The sequence below is a fragment of the Furipterus horrens genome, unplaced genomic scaffold, assembly GCF_987537825.1.
Source record: "Furipterus horrens unplaced genomic scaffold, mFurHor1.1.pri manual_scaffold_13, whole genome shotgun sequence".
NCBI classification, from domain to species: domain Eukaryota; kingdom Metazoa; phylum Chordata; class Mammalia; order Chiroptera; family Furipteridae; genus Furipterus; species Furipterus horrens.
Genome location: NW_028327183.1, coordinates 35,205,941 through 35,219,088, shown reverse-complemented (window position 1 = coordinate 35,219,088; position 13,148 = coordinate 35,205,941). Strand labels below are relative to the sequence as shown.

The 13,148-nt window shown below is 44.4% G+C and overlaps 1 protein-coding gene across 3 annotated transcripts in view; it reads right to left on the bottom strand.

Annotated features, from left to right (window-relative positions):
• WTIP (WT1 interacting protein) overlaps positions 1–13,148 on the bottom strand; it is a 251,559-nt gene that overhangs the window by 88,768 nt on the left and 149,643 nt on the right. The window lies entirely within an intron of this gene.

Below are 13,148 nucleotides of genomic sequence, written 5' to 3'. Positions count from 1 at the left end.
TGTAACTCTCAACACCAGAGTTTAGTGAAAAGAAAAAGAATTGTTTATTTAACGGTTATATAGATTTAGTTATTTGTGGATTTCTGTTGTTAAGTCTTATGTTCTTTAAAACACCCATAAACACATATCCTGCCTCCCCGCTACCAAACCAGGCTAGTTTTAGAAAAGTTAGAGAAACCGTTTCCCTACTTTCCAAACACAGTTCAGCTTTACCAGTAGCTGCCAATCATTCAATTCTGATTGGGGAGACCTTGTCTATGTTATGGGGTCCACCAGCTTTTAATCCAGAACCTCATGGATTCTCAGCCTCCTTGTAAACTGCATAGTTAGTCCTTTGTAATCCACATGGATATCCTTCCTTTTCAAAGCAGCAAGATACGTCCCTTCCTTAAAACTGCATCGGCAGTCCCAGTGAAATTCACATGGCCAGCCTGTCCCCAGTTAAATCCGCAGTCAGCCTCAGCCTCAGTTAAAATGTCTGCCGCTTATTTTTAAATCCCTGACTACGTCCTCTGATGCAGTAGGTGCGGTAACCAGTTCTGACCATTCACAGAACCTCACGCAGGCTGTGTGTGCTTTCTCCATAGCATCCCCTGGTCCAAGTCCCCTCCCAACTAGCTGAGGCTTTGGATGCATTAAAGCCATTTTGCATAAGAAAGACACTAGCCACCAGCCTCAGGCATGTGGAGGCATTCTGAAAGCTGCTTCCTTCTCCCCATCCCCCAGCCACAAGCTCTGGGGATTTTTGGAGCACCCCTGTTTCTGTAACAGAGGGAGCACAAGGCTTCTTCTCTCCACGTCTTTGTGTGCTCGTGTTCTTGCTACCATCACGGGTGAGCGTGATTAAAACCCACGGCTAACAGGTCTTCATCTGCACATGCCCTTCTCCACTTACCCACCGAATCATTAGCTTGGCCATTGCTTCCACACATCCCAGCCCCCATAACAGAAGGCTCTACACAGAAAAATAACTCTTGCTCTGTGCTTAAATTTAGGCACGCATCTGGAATGTAGGTGGGTTAAGAGACTTGGCAGGTTGTATGCCACTGTGGAATGTTCTATGCATCTATGCAGTAATACTTTGGGGTCCTAAAGTACAGAAGGGAAAAGGCAACTGTTGTCAGATGCCTACTTTCCTTTCCTTCCCTGTTTTTTCTTACATTTTCAGCTTTACTTGGGGAACCATCCAAAGCTTCTGACTGCATGAAGGTCAAGTGTGACATCATGCAACTGGGTTTCCATTCCAGAAGAATGACAAGTACTGCTGGTGAAGCTGAGGGTCAGAGAAGGAACTGAGTGTCCCAAAAAGGGGAGTTTGTGGAGCCCCAAACTGAAAGTGAGAGATCTGGGTACTAGGTGACTGCGAGAAACTCTCACAATAAAAACCGGGACACAGGACTTGAGCAGCAAAGCGAGGCGTTTATTCAGGAGTCTGCAGAGCTGGGCGCACCCTCACAGCCAGGAGAATGTGCGCGCCAAGTAGACAAAGGAACCTGGTTTTATAGTCTTAGCTTCCCCACCCTAAAGTGAAATTGATTAGCTTCCCCACCCCTCTCCTTCTTCCCCTTTTCTCCTTGACTGGTTACTCCCAAGTTACTATCTAACCCGATTATCTAACTGCCCCTATTGTGATCTGTAAATATGCTAATACTGTCAACTCCCTTCTCAGAGACCCTTTAATTACATTTGCCCTTTGTTATTACTGATTTTCTACTGGTTTGGGAGTCACTATTTCCTTGTTTCCTACAACAGCACTTAACACTCTCTAATCTTGTTTTTACTCTCCTGTTATAAGGAGATTAAAAAGCCTGCTCTGCCCGCCTTTGGGGTAGAAGGGAGTAATATAATGGGCCAAAAAATTGTTTTGTAAAATGGGCCACACTCTCTTTATATAAGTAGTGTAACAGAACCCCTGGGCTGCTCCAATTGAAACAGAACCCAGGGGCTGTTTAGTTAGGGGCCCGATTGCCCGCCGCCAGAATTATAACTCTCAACACCAGAGTTTGGTGAAAAGAAAAAGAATTGTTTATTTACACATAGTCCTGCCTCCCTCTCTCAGACCTGGCCAGTCTTAGGAAAGTCAGAAACACCATTTCCCTACTTCCTAGGCACAGTTCAGCTTTACCAGTAGCTGCCAATCACTCAGATCTGATTGGGGAGGTCCTTTCTGTGCTGTGGTGCCTCCAGCTCTCAATGCAGAACCATCTGGATTCTCAGCCTCCTTGTAAACTGCCTTCTTCCTGTAAACCGCATGGATCTCCTCTCCTCAAAACCACATAGCAAGAGCTTCTTCTTAAAGCACCCTGAAGACCCCTGCTCCTCCAAGCCACATGGAGGGAGCCCACGAGAGCCAGAGCCAGCCAGAGCCAGAACGAGAGAGCCCCAGAGAGCCAGAGAGCGCCAGCCTCAGAGCCCCAGCAAAAATGTCCACAGCTTCTTCTCTCTTCCTCACTGCCTCCTCTCCCTCACTGCATCCTTTCACCCAGTGGGTGTTGCAAACAGTTTTGACCATTCACAGAACCCTACGTAGGCTCTGTCTGCTTCTTCAGTACCATCCCACAGTCCAAGATCCCTCCCATCTTCCTGAGCCTTGGAAGTAAAGCGGATCTTTGCAACTATGTTTCCAGCCACTAGCTCCAGTCATGCAAGGGCATCCTGAAAGCTGTTTCCTGCTCCCTATCTCCCAGCTGCAAACTCTGGGGTTTGTTTTTGGACTCCCCTGTTTCTGTAACAGCAGCACAGCCTTATTATGTATGACGCACCCCAGATCACTGCCAGAGACCCATATTCACGCTATCTTGGCATGAAAGCACATTTTGGAAGTTATCAAATAGGTGCCAATAAGCCTAATTTGGAGAAAAATACTTAAAAGCACCCAAGTGTTTGTTGGATAAAAAACCGTGAGCTTCAGAGCAAGTTCAGAGCTGGACAGTCTAAGAATACAAGAGACCTCCCACCCATTAGAAGGATTTGGTAGTAGCTCCTGCTAATGAAACCAGAAACTCTCAGTTTCCAAATAAAATGTTCATAAAACAGCATCACTCATACTTTTTATAAAATTGCAAAAACAAACAAAATAAACATATATCTCTACCTGGCCAACGAGGCAAAGGACAAATGAGACCTAATGCATCCAAAACCAGTTTATAAACTGTGACATTAATCAACAAGTTTTCATTTGGAAGCAAAGCCACTGTGGCACCAAAACAGCCACAGACAATTCTTAAACAATCGACTGTGGCTGTGTTCCAATAACACCGAAGTCTTAATTTCATATCATTTTCACGTGTCACAAAAGGTTAGTCTTTTGACTTTTTCCCCAACTATTACAAGTTGTGAAACCATTCTTAGTTCATGAGACCTAGAAAAACAATTTGCTGACCCCTGGCTTAGAGCACACACAGCCAATGAAGTGAGCAGGGGTATAACAGGACTTCAGTAACGATGTCTCTAAAGGAAAAAAAAAACAGGAAATAGATAAATCACCTAGTATGTCTGTCCATTCTAGAGAAGTTGACTGTACTTTTGTAAAGTTGGGACCAAATTACTGCTAAGTGCTTTAAAAATAAGCACATAAACATGTTTAAGAAGTCCTGGCTGGTGTGGCTCAGTGGATTGAGTGACGGCCTCTGAACCAAAAGGTTGCCGGTTCAATTCCCAGTCAGGGCACATGCCTGGGTTGCAAGCTCAGTCCCCAGTTGTGGGTGTGCGAGAGGCAGCCCATCAATGTATCTCTCACACATGCATGTTTCTCTCCCTCTCTCCCTCCCTCCCCCTCTTGCTAAAAGTAAATAAATAAAATCTAAAAAAAAGAAATGGTTAGGAAAAGGGTTGTACAACGAAACAATGTAGTCATGTATACTTCATGTTCCACTGTTACACGGTATTTAATACTGTTAGTGTTACAGAACCCCTGGGCTGCTCCAGTTGAAAACAAACCCATGGGCTCTATAGTTAGGGGCCCGATTGCCCGCCGCCAAAATTATAACTCTCAATACCAGAGTTTGGTGAAAAGAAAAAGAATTGTTTATTTAACAGTTATATAGATTTAGTTATTTGCGGATTTCTGTTATTAAGTCTTATGCTCTTTAAAACACCCACAAACACATATCCTTGCCTCCCCCCCTTCCAAACCAGGCTAGTTTTAGGAAAGTCACAGAAACCGTTTCCCTACTTTCCAAACACAGTTCAGCTTTACCAGCAGCTGCCAATCATTCAATCCTGATTGGGGAGGTCCTTTCTGTGCTGTGGTGCCCTCCAGCTCCCAATGCAGGACTGCCTGGATTCTCAGCCTCCTTGCAAACTGCCTTCTTCCTGCAAACCGCATGGATCTTCTCTCCTCAAAACTGCATGGCGAGAGCCTCTTAAAGCAGCCTGGAGACCCCTTCTCCAAGCCACATGGAGAAGGCCCCTTCACCAAGCCACGTGGAGGGAGCACACGAGAGAGCGAGAGCGAGCGCGAGCGCGCAAGTGAGAGAGAGTCAGAGCGCCAGAGCCAGAGCGCGAGTGAGAGCCCGAGTCAGAGAGCGAGAGTCTCAGAGAGCACGAGCGAGAGCCAGAGAGAGTCCCAGAGTGCCAGAGCGAGAGCCAGAGCACCAGTGAGAGCCAGAGCCCAAAAGAGAGCTTGAGAGAGTCTCAGCTAAAATGTCTGCAGCTGCTTATATATCCCTGACTGCGTCATCTGACGCAGTGGGCGTTGCAAACAGTTCTGACCATTCACAGAACCTTACGTAGGCTCTGTGTGCTTTCCATACCGTCCCCTGGTTCAAGACTCCTCCCATCTGCCTGAGGCTTTGGATGAATTAAAGCCATTTGCATAAGAAAGACAGCAGCCACCAGCCTCAGGCATGTGGAAGCATTTGAAAAGCTGCTTACTTCTCCCCATCCCCCAGCAGCAAACTCTGGGGATTTTTGGACTCCCCTGTTTCTGTAACATTAGCACTGAATGTTTATTCAAAAATGATGATACAGGTATTTTGAGTAAAAAGAGATAGTAGTCCGTTGTTGTCTAAATCTATGTCTAAAATTGAAAAAGAAAGAGAGAGAAAGGGAGAGAAACAATATTATAAACATGTTATGTAGAAGCATGGAGGTAAATGCCAGGGAGAATTACAAGAGTGGGTAGTGTTGCCTTTGGCAGGTGGGAGTCAGGGTTATAGGGCGAGAATTCAGAGGACTGCCATTTCTTGTTTGTTTCCCACTATAACAAGCTTTGTATTAGTAGTCGAAGTTAACTTTTCGGATACATCATTAGCTTGAAAAATGGAATACCACCATTCTGGAACTGGGCCATCTCTTTCTAGCTCTTTCCTGGTGGTTGTTCCAGTGCCCATGCACTCAAATTTCTGAAAAGTTCTACAAAAGCTGATGTATATCATTCTGGAGATTATTTTTCAATGAAAAAAAAAATCTAGGAACTAAATAATCTTTTCTCCTCTTCTGTGGCTGTGTGCCTATGATTCTGAGAGAGAAAGAGAGAGAGAGAGAGAGAGACAGAGACAGAGAGAGACAGAGAGAGAGAGAGAGAGAGAGAGAGAGAGAGAGACAGAGAGAGAGACAGAGAGAGAGAGAGAGAGAACCTGGACAAACAGAAAAAGCTCTAAGGCTCTAATGTGTTTTATTGGAACCCAAAGTGCTCTCACCTCTGACCCGCTCTGGTCCACTCCTCTGAGCCCCACCCCCACCCCCTCCAGCCTGCTGCTGGGGGCACTGAGGAAAAGTCAGAAGCATTAGTCTGGTGTCAAGTAGCACTGCCATCCACATTCTAGGAGAGTCAATTGCAATTAACAGGGCCATTCAGAAAGGCAGGTTCAGGCCAGACAAAGGGAGCACAGCCAGATCTTATCAGAACGGAAGGCCAGCAGGTTAGGTCTTTCCAAGGCTGTTTGCACAGGGGAAAAAAAAAAGGAACGGAAAAAAAAGAAGGAAGGAAGGAAAGAAGGAAGGAAGGAAGGAAGGAAGGAAGGAAGGAAGGAAGGAAGAAAAAGAAAAGCTGGTGGGAGAAGGGCTGGGTAGGAGGAAAGCTGAGCCAAGAGAGGAGGCAGGGACAGAATGAGGCAATGGGCCAGGAGGTTTAAACATGCAGAGAGAGACTCCTGAGCCCACCCCTCGGGTTCAGATCCTGACTTTGCCCCTGGCTGCTGAGGCCAGGTGGGCAGGGCACTAACCCTCCAGACCTTGGTTGGCTTACCTATAAAATGGGAAGAGCAACAGTGCCTTCCTGTTTGTGAAATGACGTCTGCCAAGGGCTCTCTTTCAAGTGTCTGGCTTCTTTCAGTCAACAGTATGCCTCACTCTCGGACTTTATAATGGGTATATAATGAGCACCTCTGCTCACTTGTCTTGGGCTCCCATTGTGTGCTGGGCTCAAGAGCAATCCTCATGTTTAATCCTCACTGCAAACTCGGCAGATGGGAATCATTATTCTAGTTTTACTGATGAGGAAATGTGAGCAGAGGGAGGGATTAAGTGACTGAGGGCAAAATCCCGAGGCTGGGAATTAGCATACTGGGATCACGGGTTCAAGTGTTTGGACTCCAAAATCCATATTCTTTCCTCTTGGCCAATTTGCTTTTGACTCTTGACTCTGGGGTTGGGAATAATTCACATAAAGCCCTTCTTACAGTGCCTGACATGCTGTACATGGCAATAAATATTAGCTGTGGTGATGATGAAGATAAAGGGGACAATGATAATTATGTAGGGCCTTGTATTAATTTTGGGAAAGCAGGATAGAACAAGACAGACATAGTCCTAGGCCTCATGGATCTTAGAGCTTATATCCTGGTGTGAAGGATATATATAATAAACACATAAATAACTCCATAATGATAAATTCTGACTAGGAAGGGAAGGGATGGGTTGCTTTGGGCCATGGCGCATGGTGAGGCTTAGACAACATTTTTCTTTTTGAAATGTTGGAGAACAAGAAGGCCGGAGACCTTCAGCAATGTCACATAGCAGTTATTGAAGACGCCTAAAATATTCCCCCAAATAGGTATGCAATGCTAACCAGCTTTGCTCTAATAAAGCTCTTCACCGGAGAGGCTCAATTACATCTGCAGTGGACTCTTCAGAAAGAAGCATTTAAAAGGCAGCTTTGTCCTTGACTCTTGATTCTGCATGTCAGAAGCACTTAACTCAAAAACCTCTGGATTACCAACACCAATCAAGGCATCTGCTCCTGGGCCAGACCACCCCCTGCCTGCTGCTCTGACACTGAAGGCACTTGTATTATCATTATGTTATCATTGAGTCAATTGCAGCTTGGGAAGATGAGCTCAGGGGCCCTGATATTTCCAGGCCTCCTTTCAAGGAATCGCTGCCAAGTACCTCTTCCCAGGAAACCTGCAATCTATATTTCATTTTATGACCTGAGATTCTGCTTCAGAAAAAAACAAACACAAAACTCCCCTTAATGGATTCATTGTGATTCCAAATTCCGTTGAAGATGCTAGAAGAGCATCTCATCTTACACCAACTAGGCTAGGTTCTGTCGTGGCTGCACAAAGCTGAATACTGTCAGAATTACTCTTGATGTGCTGAAATTTCCTTTGGAGCTGCCTCAGCAGGGTCAAGAGAGCCAGCTGTTGCTCCAGCACCAGCTTGGCCTTGGTCCTTTGGTTAAACCACCAGGTAAAGCAGCTGCCTGGGTTTACAGACCAGGCCATTACAGAATATACACCTTTAAACATTTCACATGACAAGAGGCTCCCTCTAAGAGACTTGCAAGGACAAAGACTTCAAAGAACAGAAGATTTTGCATGTTCTTCAAGCCCTGCTGTGCTTGTCTAAAGTTGCAATGGAGTAGGTTAAATGTGTGCAGGATGGCAGGCACTGAGCTTCTGCCTAAGATTGTGGATCTCCATGGTGAGGTTCTTCTTTTCAGCATCTCCACGTCCACAGAACTGGCAGAGCAACAATGCACAGTGGGTTCCCATTCAACGTCAATGACATGTCCTCTCCTAACTGACCCACCAAGTAAGAGGTTACCAGGACATTTTGTAATAAGGGAAGAGATAAGAATCCTTGGGTGGAAGTAGCTGGGAGCCACAGTTTAGCTCAGTTTGGTGAAGTCATTTCTAATATCTATAACTTTGCATAGTAACAACTTTACTACTGAGCATGGCTCATCAGTCATCTACTAGCAATGATGTGATAATATCAGGCTAAGATTAGACAAATCAGCCACCAATGAACCAATGACATTTTTGTGAAGTTGTCGTTGGACAATAAAGAATTAGAAATGCAAAAACTGCATATAGTTTTTATTGAAACTAAATGTATCCAAATTTTTAAACTGTCCTTATACACCAAAAGACAATATTGGCAAGCCAATCAATATCAGCTCATGAAGAATAATTTTCTTGGCAAAATAAATCTCAAAGATAAGCAAACATAGATAGTTCCTATTTATAAGAAATATGCTTTGGTTCCACTTCTTCTTCTATATTAATATAATTAACATTTATTCTCTACATCCAACAGTAACCTCAGATGACAAGTGTAACATCACCCAATGGCAATTGCTATCAAAAGTATAGATCTTACTTTATTTTTACCTTCACCTGACATACTCTGGCCGTATATTGACCACTTAGGAACATTTTTCTGGCTGTAAATCCAGAACATATAACTGTACATTTTCTGTTCATACAAACCCATTGATGAGTGCTGATTATAGAGCAGAGAAACCAAAGGTGTGCTCAAGCGCTGAGCGTTCCCCCCTCAGAGGACTAACCTGAAAATGATCCTGTCTTGCGTACAAATGAAATATTTAAAACAATGTTTTGATGCCCTGAGTCATACCTGACATGTCTGTCAATTTTTGCAGACGCTGGGAGTGATTAGATTTGGGGGTCAGTTACTTTAAGGTCATCTGAAGACCACACATGTTAATTTCAAATAGAGGATGACAAACCTGATAAGCAAAACTTTATAAAATAAAAAGATATGAAATCAACTTACTCTACTAGTTGGTATGGGAAAAACTTTTGTATTAAGTCCTGTCATCTAAAGGTAGGGAACCTGGTGTTACAAGAGATAAATTTCCTGACAAATAACCCTGATAAGTTAAGGCACCGAGAAAATGTACTGTAATGAACTACTTCAGCCACAAGTAGCACTTATTCTCGGTGAGGAGCGGGGCAGAGGGCAGGGAGACTGCGGTTTCATGTTTCAAGGAATTCATTTGTAAAGAACATAGTCTTAGGGGTTAATAATAAATCTAGAAAAAATCTGTGTAATGAATGTGTGAGGTGACAGAGCAAGCAGGCAGGCAGGAGGTCACAGCGGCAAAGGGTTAACCTATAAAGACAATGCAATGGCCCAGAAGTACTTTAAAACTCAATTAAAATAAAACCAGATCCTGTTAGTTTGTCCAATCCAGATTTAAGACTCATTCTGTATTATCTGTGCATATGAAAAAGGGGGCAGCGAGCGGATATTGAATGATGCTCACCCATTTTCTCAGCTACAGAAAACACTGGCTTCCAGCCCAATGAATACAATAGCCACATGCTCAAGACCTTTAATCATCTAATTAACGTAGTATCATTTTAGCAATTAGTTCAAATGACCACACATAACTTTTTCCTTTATAAGATGAAAATTGTAAATATTTTAAAAATACTTGTTATACCATGCCATTTCCTGTGCATTAAGGGCATACAACAGTAGTTAAAAGCAGAAAATGACCACGAAAGCTTTTAAATAATAATAATGTTTAAAAATACACTAAACCAACTCTAATATGGGCAATCGCTGACTGTCATATCATTAAACTCATATGCCCTAACAAATGGTATTATAAAATTAATAATAACTATAAAAACTCTTCACAGAACATTGCTCTTCCTCCACATTTTCTTCCCATTTCCACCAAGGAGCTGAATTTTAACTTCAAATTCTTCATACTCTCCTCAAACCAGATAACGTCACAAGTCGCTTCGAATAAGTTACTAATTTGGGGGTTACAAAAATAACGTTGTAGAAAAGTGTACTCATGCAAAAGAAATGATTTCTGTGTGATTTGTCTGGTTCTGCCCTTTGGCGGTCTGTCTGTGATTGGACCGCTGGCCAATATGTTTGCACGGCTGTCAAGGATCCCTGGTTTCTGACGAACCAACCCAGTTCCAAGGGAGTGTTATTTGTTTGGGAGCGCAGAGGCAATCAATCCGTAATTGGTGCTCAGCACTGATTGAAATCCTCCGTTGGCAAAGAAAACAGCAAACATGGCCCTTGCCTTAAAGAGCTGGCAGTGTGACAGAGGACGCCAGCAGCCACACACAGAGAAGCGCTCACACCGAGCTCCCGGGCGCGGCTGAGTCGTAGACACTGTGCGTTACTTAGAAGACTCCTTCACAAAGCCCTGGACTGGTAACATTTTGAACTGAAGTTTATGCTTTGGAGTGAAATGGTGATGCTTTCCTTGGGTCTCAAGGAGTCTTCAAGGCAGGCGAATTCAAGTAAAAGGAAACATTTTCCAAGTGCTGTTATGGCCCAGGTATCACCATTAGGGTTTAAAGACATCATTCCCTGTTTCATGTCTCACAGTACATTCCAAGGCACTTGTTTTCCTAAGAGGTGGGGACTCCGATATTGCTCAGCCTGTTTCTCCCTCAGCGATGTGGCAGAGAGAGAGGATCTCCCAGACCCCATCGACTCTCATATTCCACGTGTCCCACCGTTGGAACTGCCTGGGGGGCCTTCTCTTCTCAGTTAGAATGCCACCTCCGCGTTCCCATCATCACACATCACTGCACGCCTCCTGAGGCCCCGCTCCCGTGCCAGCCTCATCTTCTGCTGCATCCTACCCCCCAGCCCCCGGCTTATATTCGATAAAGAGTAAGTACCTGCCCTGATCTGAAGACCCCACACACCCCCTTCCCCTGATCCTTCTGTCTGGGGGTGGGGCGGGGGGCTTTCTTACTTTGCCTGCCTGGTGAACTCTGTTCACCCTTCATTGTCACTGAGGTATCTGTCACCTCATCTTTGGAGCCTGCCCTGCCTCCCTCTCTCACTTCTTATTCTGTGTCCTCCGTAACTTAAACACATTTCTGTCACACTCTGTTGCAACTTACTTAAGTTTCTATCTCCTTGACTAAGCTGTGAGTTTCTTAAGAACAAAGCAAAACCTGGTCTTTTATCCCTCGTCGGCAGCCGTCCGTCTCGAGAGACGATGGTGTAGCTTCTTAAGAGTCTATCTGCACCGCCGAGAATGGCTGTGCAGTCCGACTCGGGAGTGACACGGTATCTGTCTCCTCCCGTGTTGAATCGACATCTTGCGATGACGCTGGAGCGTCCTCTCCAGTGAAGCTGAAGCTACAGAGCCTGGGCAGGGTGATATGGAGGGTCTGCTGTTGCCCATGCAGCAGACCCCCCCTCTCTTCACAGCTGAAGGGTCCAAGGGAAAGACGGAGTCAATACAGCTTGGCTTCAGGTGCGCCGCAGGAGTTGCCGGTGTTGACTACAACGTCGAACCGCCTTAGGGACTCCGGCTCCGGATTTTCTGTCGGGGTTTACTCCCTTAGTTAAATTGTAGGCTTTCTTTATATACCCTAGGTGTTAACCACTTAATAGATATATGTGATTTTCAAATACTTTCTCTTATTCTGTAGATTCCTTTCTTACTCACTTGATTGTTTCTTTGGTGGCCAATACTTCTTAAGCTTGATGTAGTCCCATTTTCTATTTTTCTTTGTTCACTGAGCTTTTGGTATTATAGCCAACACATCATGCCAAATCCAACATCAGGAAGCTTTTCTCCTGCGTTTTCTCCTGTGAGTGTTATAGTTTCAGGTCTTACATTTATATCTTTAATTCATCTTGAGTTAATTTTTAGATGTGATATAAGATTCTCTTACGTGTGAATATCCAGTTTTCCCAACACCTTATATTGAAGTCTCTCTTTTTCTTCCATTGAGTGGTCTTCGCAGCCTTGATGAAAGTCATTTGACCATATACAGGATGGTTTACTCATAGGCTCTCTCTTTGGTTCCATTGGTTTATATGTCTGTCTTTATGCCAATGCCATTACTTTAGCTTTGTAATGTGTTTTCAAATGAGAAAATGCCAGCCTCTAACTTTGCTTTTTTGGAAGATTGTTTTGGATCCTCAAGGAATTTTGAGATATCATATGAATTGAGATGATATTTTATATTTCTCCTAAAAAGTGCCATTGGAATAATAATATATTACATTGAATCTATAAATTACTTTGGGTAGTATGGACAGTTTAACAATATTAACCTTGCAATTTACGGATCTGTTGCTAATGAGGAAGGATTTTCAAAGAAGCAGTTGCTCCAGTTCCTTCCCCATGATCTCTTTGTACTCAGCCCTTTGTGGGAGTTCGTGCAACTGCCCGCCCCACGCAGGGACTCCCGAGGTGAGGACCAGACAACAAGGGGTTGGAAGGCTTCAGATCCAGGGACTGTGTGAGGAGGCTAAGCAAGCTGCACTTCTTCCCTGCTCCTTCCATTGTTTTTCACTCCGGTTTAACCACCTGTTAACTCCATGGGTGACTCTATTCTGTAGCCCATCCTCTTTTCTTCTGCCAACTCAAGCTCAACCGGAAAACATTTTGCCGGGAAATATAGGACCTTATTCAATGGAAAGAGTCTGGGGGATGGAAGGAGACGTGCTTGGGACAATGGGAACATGATGCAGTGTGCAGATGCTTTATTAAGTTGTACACTTATAACCTGTATGGTTTTGTGGACCAATGTAACCCCAATAAATTTAAACAAACAAACCAACAAATAAACACAAATTTCTGGTGTAAGATTGTTGTTGACTGGTTCGTTGGGCACATCACTAATCGTCGGCAGCCATCCGTCTCGAGAGACGATGGTGTAGCTTCTTAAGAGTCTATCTGCACCGCCGAGAATGACTGTGCAGTCCAACTCGGGAGTGACACGGTATCTGTCTCCTCCCGTGTTGAATCGACATCTTGCGATGATGCTGGAGTGTCCTCTCCAGTGAAGCTGAAGCTACAGAGCCTGGGCAGGGTGATATGGAGGGTCTGCTGTTGCCCATGCAGCAGACCCCCCCTCTCTTCGCAGCTGAAGGATTCAAGGGAAAGACGGAGTCAATACAGCTTGGCTTCAGGTGCGCCGCAGGAGTTGCCGGTGTTGACTACAATGTCA